The 10,822-nt window shown below is 44.3% G+C and overlaps 1 protein-coding gene across 1 annotated transcript in view; it reads right to left on the minus strand.

Annotated features, from left to right (window-relative positions):
• LOC112260899 (rho guanine nucleotide exchange factor 18) overlaps positions 1-9,921 on the minus strand; it is a 46,754-nt gene extending 36,833 nt beyond the window's left edge. The window contains 1 exon segment of the mRNA XM_042329089.1: positions 9,809-9,921. The gene's annotated coding sequence lies outside the window, so the exon portion shown is untranslated.
• Between the last annotated feature and the right edge of the window lie 901 nt (positions 9,922-10,822).

Genomic DNA, 10,822 nt, shown 5'->3' on the forward strand with positions numbered 1-10,822 from the left:
TACTAAGTCAGTCCCCACCACTATATTTTATTATCAACCTGTCATGCCAGAGCCTGCAGTGAAGTAGTGGTAGAAACAAGTGGATAAACACTGATCACTGTTTGCAGTGACTAATGTGCCCTGCATTCTTCTTTTTGTTAATTTAACCTTTACTGACTCATGCTGACACCAAGGCCTTTTTGTTCATTTAACCTTTACCGACTCATGCTGACACCAAGGCCTTTTTGTTCATTTAACCTTTACCAAGGCAGGGACTCATGCTGACACCAAGGCCTTTTTGTTAATTTAACCTTTACCAAGGCAGGGACTCATGCTGACACCAAGGCCTTTTTGTTAATTTAACCTTTACCAAGGCAGGGACTCATGCTGACACCAAGGCCTTTTGTTAATTTAACCTTTACCAAGGCAGGGACTCATGCTGACACCAAGGCCTTTTTGTTAATTTAACCTTTACCAAGGCAGGGACTCATGCTGACACCAAGGCCTTTTTGTTAATTTAACCTTTACTAAGGCAGGGATTCATGCTGACACCAAGGCCTTTTGTTAATTTAACCTTTACTAAGGCAGGGATTCATGCTGACACCAAGGCCTTTTGTTAATTTAACCTTTACTAAGGCAGGGATTCATGCTGACACCAAGGCCTTTTGTTAATTTAACCTTTACTAAGGCAGGGATTCATGCTGACACCAAGGCCTTTTGTTAATTTAACCTTTACTAAGGCAGGGATTCATGCTGACACCAAGGCCTTTTGTTAATTTAACCTTTACTAAGGCAGGGACTCATGCTGACACCAAGGCCTTTTGTTAATTTAACCTTTACTAAGGCAGGGATTCATGCTGACACCAATGCCTTTTGTTAATTTAACCTTTACTAAGGCAGGGACTCATGCTGACACCAAGGCCTTTTTGTTAATTTAACCTTTACTAAGGCAGGGACTCATGCTGACACCAAGGCCTTTTTGTTAATTTAACCTTTACTAAGACAGGGACTCATGCTGACACCAAGGCCTTTTTGTTAATTTAACCTTTACTAAGGCAGGGACTCATGCTGACCCCATGGCCTTTTTTAAACAGACGAGCCCTGCATGAACATCAATACAACATCAATTACACTAAACATGAAAACAAAACACAAATCACATGAAACGTTCTTCAGTAAAATGTCCTCTAGCATCCACCTTTAAGGAGTTTTGGAGATCATTTTACACGAGAAGCGCAAAACAACTAAAAGCGCCGACCAGAGCCACTTTCACCAGGGCAACTTCCAGATCTGGTAGGAATGGAACCTCCCGCTGCCGACCAGAGCCACTTTCACCAGGGCAACTTCCAGATCTGGTAGGAATGGAACGTCCCGCTGCCGACCAGAGCCACTTTCACCAGGGCAACTTCCAGATCTGGTAGGAATGGAACGTCCCGCTGCCGACCAGAGCCACTTTCACCAGGGCAACTTCCAGATCTGGTAGGAATGGAACGTCCCGCTGCCGACCAGAGCCACTTTCACCAGGGCAACTTCCAGATCTGGTAGGAATGGAACGTCCCGCTGCCGACCAGAGCCACTTTCACCAGGGCAACTTCCAGATCTGGTAGGAATGGAACGTCCCGCTGCCGACCAGAGCCACTTTCACCAGGGCAACTTCCAGATCTGGTAGGAATGGAACGTCCCGCTGCCGACCAGAGACACTTTCACCAGGGCAACTTCCAGATCTGGTAGGAAGGGAACCTCCTCTGATACAAAATGCAAAGATGTATACTGAACCTGTCGTCCGCACCAAATGGCTTCGATACGGTGCCAGATGCATTCATATAGATGACATCACCATAGTCTAAATAACCGGTAGGAATGTTGACTGAAAGATTTGTTTTCTGCTATTTAATGAAAACTGTTCCTATTGAAGAGGACTACTTTGGGCCTCCCGGGTGGCGCAGTGGTTAAGGGCGCTGTACTGCAGCGCCAGCTGTGCCATCAGAGACTCTGGGTTCGCGCCAAGGCTCTGTCGTAACCGGCTGCGACCGGGAGATCCGTGGGGCGACACACAATTGGCCTAGCGTTGTCCGGGTTAGGGAGGGCTTGGCCGGTAGGCGATGTCCTTGTCTCATCGCGCACCAGCAACTCCTGTGGCGGGCCGGGCGCAGTGCGCGCTAACCAAGGTTGCCAGGTGCACGGTGTTTCCTCCGACACATTGGTGCGGCTGGCTTCCGGGTTGGATGCGCGCTGTGTTAAGAAGCAGTGCGGCTTGGTTGGGTTGTGTTCAACCTTCGTCTCTCCCGAGCCCGTACAGGAGTTGTAGCGATGAGACAAGATAGTAGCGACTTTAAGGACTTTAAGTTGTTCATTTCATTAACATGTTTTTTTGGAAAGATGGCTTTTTATCATTCCCGATATTTATAAAGTTGGGACAACTTTCAACTTCCAAAGTATGTTGATTTGAAAAACAACACATACTTGTTTTTTACCTGCATTAAGTACCAATTTCAGTTCAACAAATGCTTTCTGCAGGGCAATGAAGGCAGATTGAAGCTCTGATAGAGCCTGGTCAGCTGGGGGGGCGATGAAGGAAGATTGAAGCTCTGATAGAGCCTGGTCAGCTGGGGGGCGATGAAGGAAGATTGAAGCTCTGATAGAGCCTGGTCAGCTGGGAGGGCGATGAAGGAAGATTGAAGCTCTGATAGAGCCTGGTCAGCTGGGAGGGCGATGAAGGAAGATTGAAGCTCTGATAGAGCCTGGTCAGCTGGGAGGGCGATGAAGGAAGATTGAAGCTCTGATAGAGCCTGGTCAGCTGGGAGGGCAATGAAGGAAGATTGAAGCTCTGATAGAGCCTGGTCAGCTGGGGGGCAATGAAGGAAGATTGAAGCTCTGATAGAGCCTGGTCAGCTGGGGGGGCAATGAAAGAAGATTGAAGCTCTGATAGAGCCTGGTCAGCTGGGGGCAATAACATACAGCAAAGTGTCATGTGCACACAGGTGAAAGTTGTGTTTTTTTTTTTACAGATAGACCAATATTGTTAATGTGAAAAGAACCGGGCCAACAATCGATACCTGTGGAACACCTTTCATTATGTCCAGAAAGGCTGATTTAACCCCATCAGCAAATACACACTGTGTTGGCCTGGTCCAGGAGAATTGACGAAAGCCTCTAAAAGCATTTTTTCACAAATGGTGTGTTAACATTCACACAAAATAAAATAGTGTGTAAACAGTGTTTGTGTGTTTACCCTCACCTACAATAATGACTGCCTTTGATAACAGTCTGCACACTCCAATTAGTTAGTGAATGTTCAACATGCTCCCTTCATGCCCACATGGCAGGGGCCTTGACACACTTTTACTGATTAACAGTAGCTAGCTACATTATCTCTCCTTCTCCCTTCTCTTTCTTTCTATTGTTCCCTCTCACACACTCTGTCTCCATCTCTCTCTCTCACTGTCTCCATCTCTCTCTCACTGTCTCCATCTCTCTCTCTCACCGTCTCCATCTCTCTCTCACTGTCTCCATCTCTCTCACCGTCTCCATCTCTCTCTCTCTCTCTCTCTCTGTCTCCATCTCTCTCGCTCTCTCACCGTCTCCATCTCTCTCTCTCGCTCTCTCACCGTCTCCATCTCTCTCTCTCGCTCTCTCACCGTCTCCATCTCTCTCTCTCGCTCTCTCACCGTCTCCATCTCTCTCTCTCGCTCTCTCACCGTCTCCATCTCTCTCTCTCGCTCTCTCACCGTCTCCATCTCTCTCTCTCGCTCTCTCACCGTCTCCATCTCTCTCTCTCGCTCTCTCACCGTCTCCATCTCTCTCTCTCGCTCTCTCACCGTCTCCATCTCTCTCTCTCGCTCTCTCACCGTCTCCATCTCTCTCTCTCGCTCTCTCACCGTCTCCATCTCTCTCTCTCGCTCTCTCACCGTCTCCATCTCTCTCTCTCGCTCTCTCACCGTCTCCATCTCTCTCGCTCTCTCACCGTCTCCATCTCTCTCTCTCGCTCTCTCACCGTCTCCATCTCTCTCTCTCGCTCTCTCACCGTCTCCATCTCTCTCTCTCGCTCTCTCACTGTCTCCATCTCTCTCTCTCGCTCTCTCACCGTCTCCATCTCTCTCTCTCGCTCTCTCACCGTCTCCATCATCTCTCTCTCTCTCACTGTCTCCATCTCTCTCTCTCTCTCTCTGTCTCCATCTCTCTCTCACCGTCTCCATCTCTCTCTCACCGTCTCCATCTATCTCTCTCTCTCTGTCTCCATCTCTCTCTCACCGTCTCCATCTCTCTCTCTCTCTCTCTCTCTCACTGTCTCCATCTCTCTCTCTCACTGCCTCCATCTCTCTCTCTCTCTCTCTCTCTCTCACTGTCTCCATCTCTCTCTGTCTCCATCTCTCTCTCTCTGTCTCCATCTCTCTCTCTCTGTCTCCATCTCTCTCTCTCTCTCTCTCTCACTGTCTCCATCTCTCTCTCTCTCTCACTGTCCATCTCTTTCTCACTGTCCATCTCTCTCTCACTGTCTCCATCTCTCTCTCACTGTCTCCATCTCTCTCTCACTGTCTCCATCTCTCTCTCACTGTCTCCATCTCTCTCTCACTGTCTCCATCTCTCTCTCACTGTCTCCATCTCTCTCTCACTGTCTCCCACTGTCTCATCTCTCTCTCACTGTCTCCATCTCTCTCTCACTGTCTCCATCTCTCTCTCTCACTGTCTCCATCTCTCTCTCTCACTGTCTCCATCTCTCTCTCTCACTGTCTCCATCTCTCTCACTGTCTCCTCTCTCATCAGTAAACATTACACTCACAAAAGTTTTTAAAGAATATAGACATTTCAAACATTATATTATTGGTTATGTACAGTGTTGTAACAATGTGCAAGTAGTTGAAGTATGAAATGGGAAACAAATAAACAATGTTGTTTGTGTTTCACTGGTTGCCCTTTTCCGGCAACGGACCACAAATCTTGCTGGTGTGATGCACACTGCTGTATTTCACCAAACAGATATGGAAGTTCATCAATGTTTGATTTGTTTTCAAATTCTTTGTGGGTCTGTGTAATCTGAGGGAAATACGTGTCTCTAATATGGTCGTACATTTGGCAGGAGGTTAGGAAGTGCAGCTCAGTTTCCACCTCATTTTGTGGGCAGTGTGCACATAGCCTGTCTTCTCTTGAGAGTCAGGACCACCTACGGCAGCCTCCCTCAATAGCAAGGCTATGCTCACTGAGTCTGTACATCAGTGGCGGTCTGTGCCATTTAAAATGAGGGAGGAAGATGCCATTTAAAATGAGGGAGGAAGATTTATATTACAGCATATTGGATGACTGTCATTCATATTCCATTCAACCAGGTCAATGTAACGTCGAGATGTTTAGGCTATGACATGATACTCAAATTTCCCTGTACCCATTATGAGATTGCTACAACCTAGCCTACAGTATGAATGAAAGTTTACAGCGCAGGTGCACAGGTCGAGATAATGTTTTTGTAATAAAGTTGACAGACATTGACACATTCAGTACCGCCTTGCACAAACTTGCCTTCATCTAGCTGATGTAGGGTGTAATCATTAGTCCAACAGTTGCAAACAAGAGTTTCTATTGGACAAATTCAGTTCCCCATTTATCCCTATTTCGTTCCATTTGCTTCTGTATAAGAAACGTTTTTCAATAGAATCGGCGGAATGAATACACCCCTGGTCACACGCAAACACAGTTCACTTTCATAGCAGACACGTACAAACAGCATGATCACTTAGATGGCTGGATAATTCCTTCTCACGTCTACGCAACCTCCTCCTCTCACCTTTTCCCTTCGTTTGTGGACTTCAGTGCACAACACATCAGCTGTCTGTGATCAGGCGAAAATACCTTTCCAAGCCAAAGCTTCATATCATAACACTGTCATCATATTAGCTAACATCAAGCCAACATAGCTACTAGAACACGTTAGTAAACCCGCTACAATCATGCAGTACAGTGTACAGTCAGCAAGCAGTTTATCAGTTAAACCGGCAGGCCCCGGTGACAATAAATTAATCAAACCAAAAGGTTACCTTGACTTGTAAGAGTTCCAATGTTAGATAACCAAAGCCAGCTAGCTAACATAGCATTCCTCTCTGTTTGAGTAGGCTAAACTAGCAAGCTGCATTAGCAAGCTAAGTGAAAAAAAATCTGAAATGTCTCTTCGCTTCAAACCTGTTCAACTATGGTCTTTCCCTCTCTTTGAGTCAATGACATTTTATACACAGCAGGGCTAGCTAGCTTATGCTTTCAGTACTAGATTTATTCTCTGATCCTTCGATTGGGTGGACATGTACCCAGAGGAGGACGGGAGTTAGCTGTCCTCCAGCTACATCATGGTGCTACCCTAGAGTGTTGTTGAGGCTACTGTAGACCTTCATTGTAGTGCGTTTTAATCAATTATTTGGTGACGTGAATATACTTAGTATAGTTTTATCTAAAAAGGATAACATTTGTAATGTTTCAGTTACATTTTTCTGAAATTAACTGAGGATGGTCCTCCCCTTCCTCCTCTGAGGAGCCTCCAATGCTGTACATAGTCAAGGATTTTGTTAATTTGGGTTCAGTCACAGTGGTCAGGTATTCTGCCACTGTGTACTCTCTGTTTAGGTCCAGATAGCATTCCAATTTGCTCTGTTTTTGATTGATTCCTTCCAGTTTCTCAAAAAGTTATCTTTTTGCTCTCTCATAATTTGTTTGGGTCTCATATGTGTTTCTATCCTGGGCCTCTGTGGGGTTTGTTTGTGAACAGAACCCCAGAACCAGCTGGCTTAGAGGACACTTCTGTAGGTTCATATCTCTGTATGTGAGTGCTTTGTGGTGGAATGTGTTGGCATTTAACAGCTCTTTTCTGTATTTTGATAACTAGTGGCTATAGTCCTGATTCTGGTCTGCGTGCATTGTTTGGGGTTTTGCATTGTACACAAAGTATATATATTCACAAAGTATAATCACGGCCGTTAGTGATGCTGCCTGGTTTCGAACCAGGTTCTGTAGTGACGCCTCTAGCACAAGAGATGCAGTGCCTTAGATCGCTGCGCCACTCTCCCCTGGTCTCTTTCTGTGTGTGTGGACTGTGGCAGCGAATCCTCATGGTGAGAGTGTAAATCCTCAGGCTGGGGAAGAATGATGTGGGCCAGCCCAGCTATCTAGGCCTAATTATAATCATGTGACCTGCTCCCATCAGGGGTTCTGCAGGGACAGACTGGGAAAACAGCCTCCCTGATGGCTGGCCTGGCCAGAGTTTTTTTTACACACACATGAGACAGGACAGGCCATAATCCATGGAAACAGAGAGAATATATGGAATGTTACTGTTTTGGTAGAGAGAACACATTGACCTTGGGACTCCTGAGTGGCGCAGCGGTCCAAGGCACTGCATCTCAGTGCTAGAGGCGTCACTACAGAACCTGGTTCGAAACCAGGCAGCATCACTAACGGCCGTGATTGGGAGTCCCATAGGGCAGCGCACAACTGGCCCGGCACCGTTCGTTCGGGTTTGGCCGGGGGTAGGCCGTAATTGGAAATAAGAATATTTTCTTAACTGACTTGGCCTTAGTTAAATAAAGGTTCAATAAATACAAATAATTATAGGAGAGGAACAATCCACAAGGATCTGTCTTTCTAATGTCATGTTCTGTACTGTATTCAACACAGAGGCAGGATCCAGCACAGTGACTGAACAGGTGTAAAACCTCTTCACCTACGGTGGGGCAAAAAAGTATTTAGTCAGCCACCAATTGTGCAAGTTCTCCCACTTAAAAAAGATGAGAGAGGCCTGTAATTTTCATCATAGGTACACTTCAACTATGACAGACAAAATGAGGGGGAAAAAAGTCCAGAAAATCTTTTGGTCACCTACAAACAAGCAAGATTTCTGGCTCTCACAGACCTGTAACTTATTCTTTAATTGGCTCCTCTGTCCTCCACTCGTTACCTGTATTAATGGCACCTGTTTGAACTTGTTATCAGTATAAAAGACAGCTGTCCACAACTTCAAACAGTCACACTCCAAACTCCACTATGGCCAAGACCAAAGAGCTGTCAAAGGACACCAGAAACAAAATTGTATACCTGCACCAGGCTGGCAAGACTGAATCTGCAATAGGTAAGCAGCTTGGTTTGAAGAAATCAACTTTGGGAGCAATTATTAGGAAATGGAAGACATACAAGACCACTGATAATCTCCCTCGATCTGGGGCTCCACGCAACATCTCATCCCGTCGGGTCAAAATGATCACAAGAACGGTGAGCAAAAATCCCAGAACCACACGGGGGGGCCTAGTGAATGACCTGCAGAGAGCTGGGACCAAAGTAACAAAGCCTACCATCAGTAACACACTACGCCGCCAGGGACTCAAATCCTGCAGTGCCAGACATGTCCCCCTGCTTAAGCCAGTACATGTCCAGGCCCATCTGAAGTATGCTAGAGAGCATTTGGATGATCCAGAAGAAGACTGGGAGAATGTCATATGGTCAGATGAAACCAAAATATAACTTTTTGGTAAAAACTCAACTCGTCGTGTTTGGAGGACAAAGAATGCTGAGTTGCATCCAAAGAACACCATGCCTACTGTGAAGCATGGGGGTGGAAACATCTTGCTTTGGGGCTGTTTTTCTGCAAAGGGACCAGGACGACTGATCCGTGTAAAGGAAAGAATGAATGGGGCCATGTATTGTGAGATTTTGAGTGAAAACCTCTTTCCATCAGCAAGGGCATTGAAGATGAAACGTGGCTGGGTCTTTCAGCATGACAATGATCCCAAACACACCGCCCGGGCAACGAAGGAGTGGCTTCGTAAGCAGCATTTCAAGGTCCTGGAGTGGCCTAGCCAGTCTCCAGATCTCAACCCCATAGAAAATCTTTGGAGGGAGTTGAAAGTCTGTGTTGCCCAGCAACAGCCCCAAAACATCACTGCTCTAGAGGAGATCTGCATGGAGGAATCGGCCAAAATACCAGCAACAGTGTGTGAAAACCTTGTGAAGACTTACAGAAAACATTTGACCTCTGTCATTGCCAAAAAAGGGTATATAACAAAGTATTGAGATAAACTTTTGTTATTGACCAAATACTTATTTTCCACCATAATTTGCAAATAAATTCATTAAAAATCCTACAATGTGATTTTCTGGATTTTTTTTCTCATTTTGTCTGTCATAGTTGAAGTGTACCTATGATGAAAATTACAGGCTTCTCTCATCTTTTTAAGTGGGAGAACTTGCACAGTTGGTGGCTGACTAAATACTTTTTTCCCCCACTGTAGTTACAGGAAATAGTCAGGAGTGTAAATGGCAGGTGTTATGCTCAGTAGAGTATGTAGAGAGGTAGGTGTATGTTTACATCTAAGCTTTCATGTCTTGGAGAGACAACCATATAAGTCTCAAATTGCAGTAAAGTTTGAATGTTGCGTTAAGGTTTGACATTTGTTTTGTACAACGTATATGCCTGTAAAGCATTTAAATCACAGTTAGCAAAATACATGTGGAATTTTCGGAAAGTTAATGAGTTACAATTATAGCCATCAAATGCTTCCAAATTTATAACGTTTTTGTAGCACCTAGCTAACCGAACAACAATGTAATTTGCCAGTTTCACATACTGTAGGCTTTTTAACCTGGCCGGAGTACATCAACAATAAGTATGTCCTTTCCCTGTAAAAGATAAACGACAAAAATACGCCATCAAACCGCTCGATCAATTCTTACCCCATTCTCGATCAACTCGAGCCCAACGCGAGCGGTGGTAAAATCAAAATAAATAGAAAGAAGTTTACTTTGTATCTGCTGCTAAGTAGTTCCAGTGGAAAGTGATACAATTGTATTGGCTACATACGTTTCACTGTGGAAAGTAACACTTCCTATGCGACAAGTGATCCAACAACAAAAATGAAGCAATGAAAATTCCCGTCCAGCGTTGGATCAAGGAGCCAGGGGTGTAATCATTAGGCCAAACAGTTTTGCAACTAAGAAGATAGTTTCTATTGAATAAATTCAGGTGGGTCCCGCCCCGTTTCGTTCCGTTTGCTTCCGTTTAAGAATCGTTTTGCAACACAATCGGCGTAATGAATACACCCCAGTATCAGTCCTTCTCTTAGCATTCTGGGAGACGTTGTTCGTTTATTTCATGAACGCAACACATTCCACAAATTAATTCTGCTAGACCTGTTACAGACACCCATTTCGCTGTAAAACTTTCTTTTTTTTTTACATTAATGTAGATAGGCATTGTTATTATATATCTATACATACATACATATATACGTATATATATATATACATATATATACGTATATATATATATATGTGTATATATATATATGTATGTATGTATATATACATGTAAATGGGACAGGGTTTTGCATCAAAAGATGCAAAGTTATGGACAAAGACAAAACATCCACATCAAATTAAATATTTTTCTTGATCAAATAATATGGAAAACAACCAGTTTTTGTGCAGCATTAATTTCCCATCCTTACAAAACACAATGTAAATGTATATTACTGTATTGTACATAGGCTGGTCATCTAGGTTTGTACCTGAAGACTTTCTATCAGAATGGAGATAAAACAATGACCAATACAGTAATTGAACACATTGAGACATCAAGGGCTTTGTGATGATGTGGTTCAGTTGGTAGAGCGTGATGCTTGCAACGCTAGGGTTGTGGGTTTGATTCCCACAGGGGGAAATGTATGTGTTCACTACTGTAAATTGCTCTGGATAAGGGCATCTACTAAAATGTAAAAGGAATGAATAGATCAAAGAAATAAGTTGCATTTGCTAAGTATTTCAAGAAACTGGAAAACATATATCAAGCAAGTGTATATATATTGTTTTTATTTAA

The sequence above is a fragment of the Oncorhynchus tshawytscha genome, linkage group LG10, assembly GCF_018296145.1.
Source record: "Oncorhynchus tshawytscha isolate Ot180627B linkage group LG10, Otsh_v2.0, whole genome shotgun sequence".
NCBI classification, from domain to species: domain Eukaryota; kingdom Metazoa; phylum Chordata; class Actinopteri; order Salmoniformes; family Salmonidae; genus Oncorhynchus; species Oncorhynchus tshawytscha.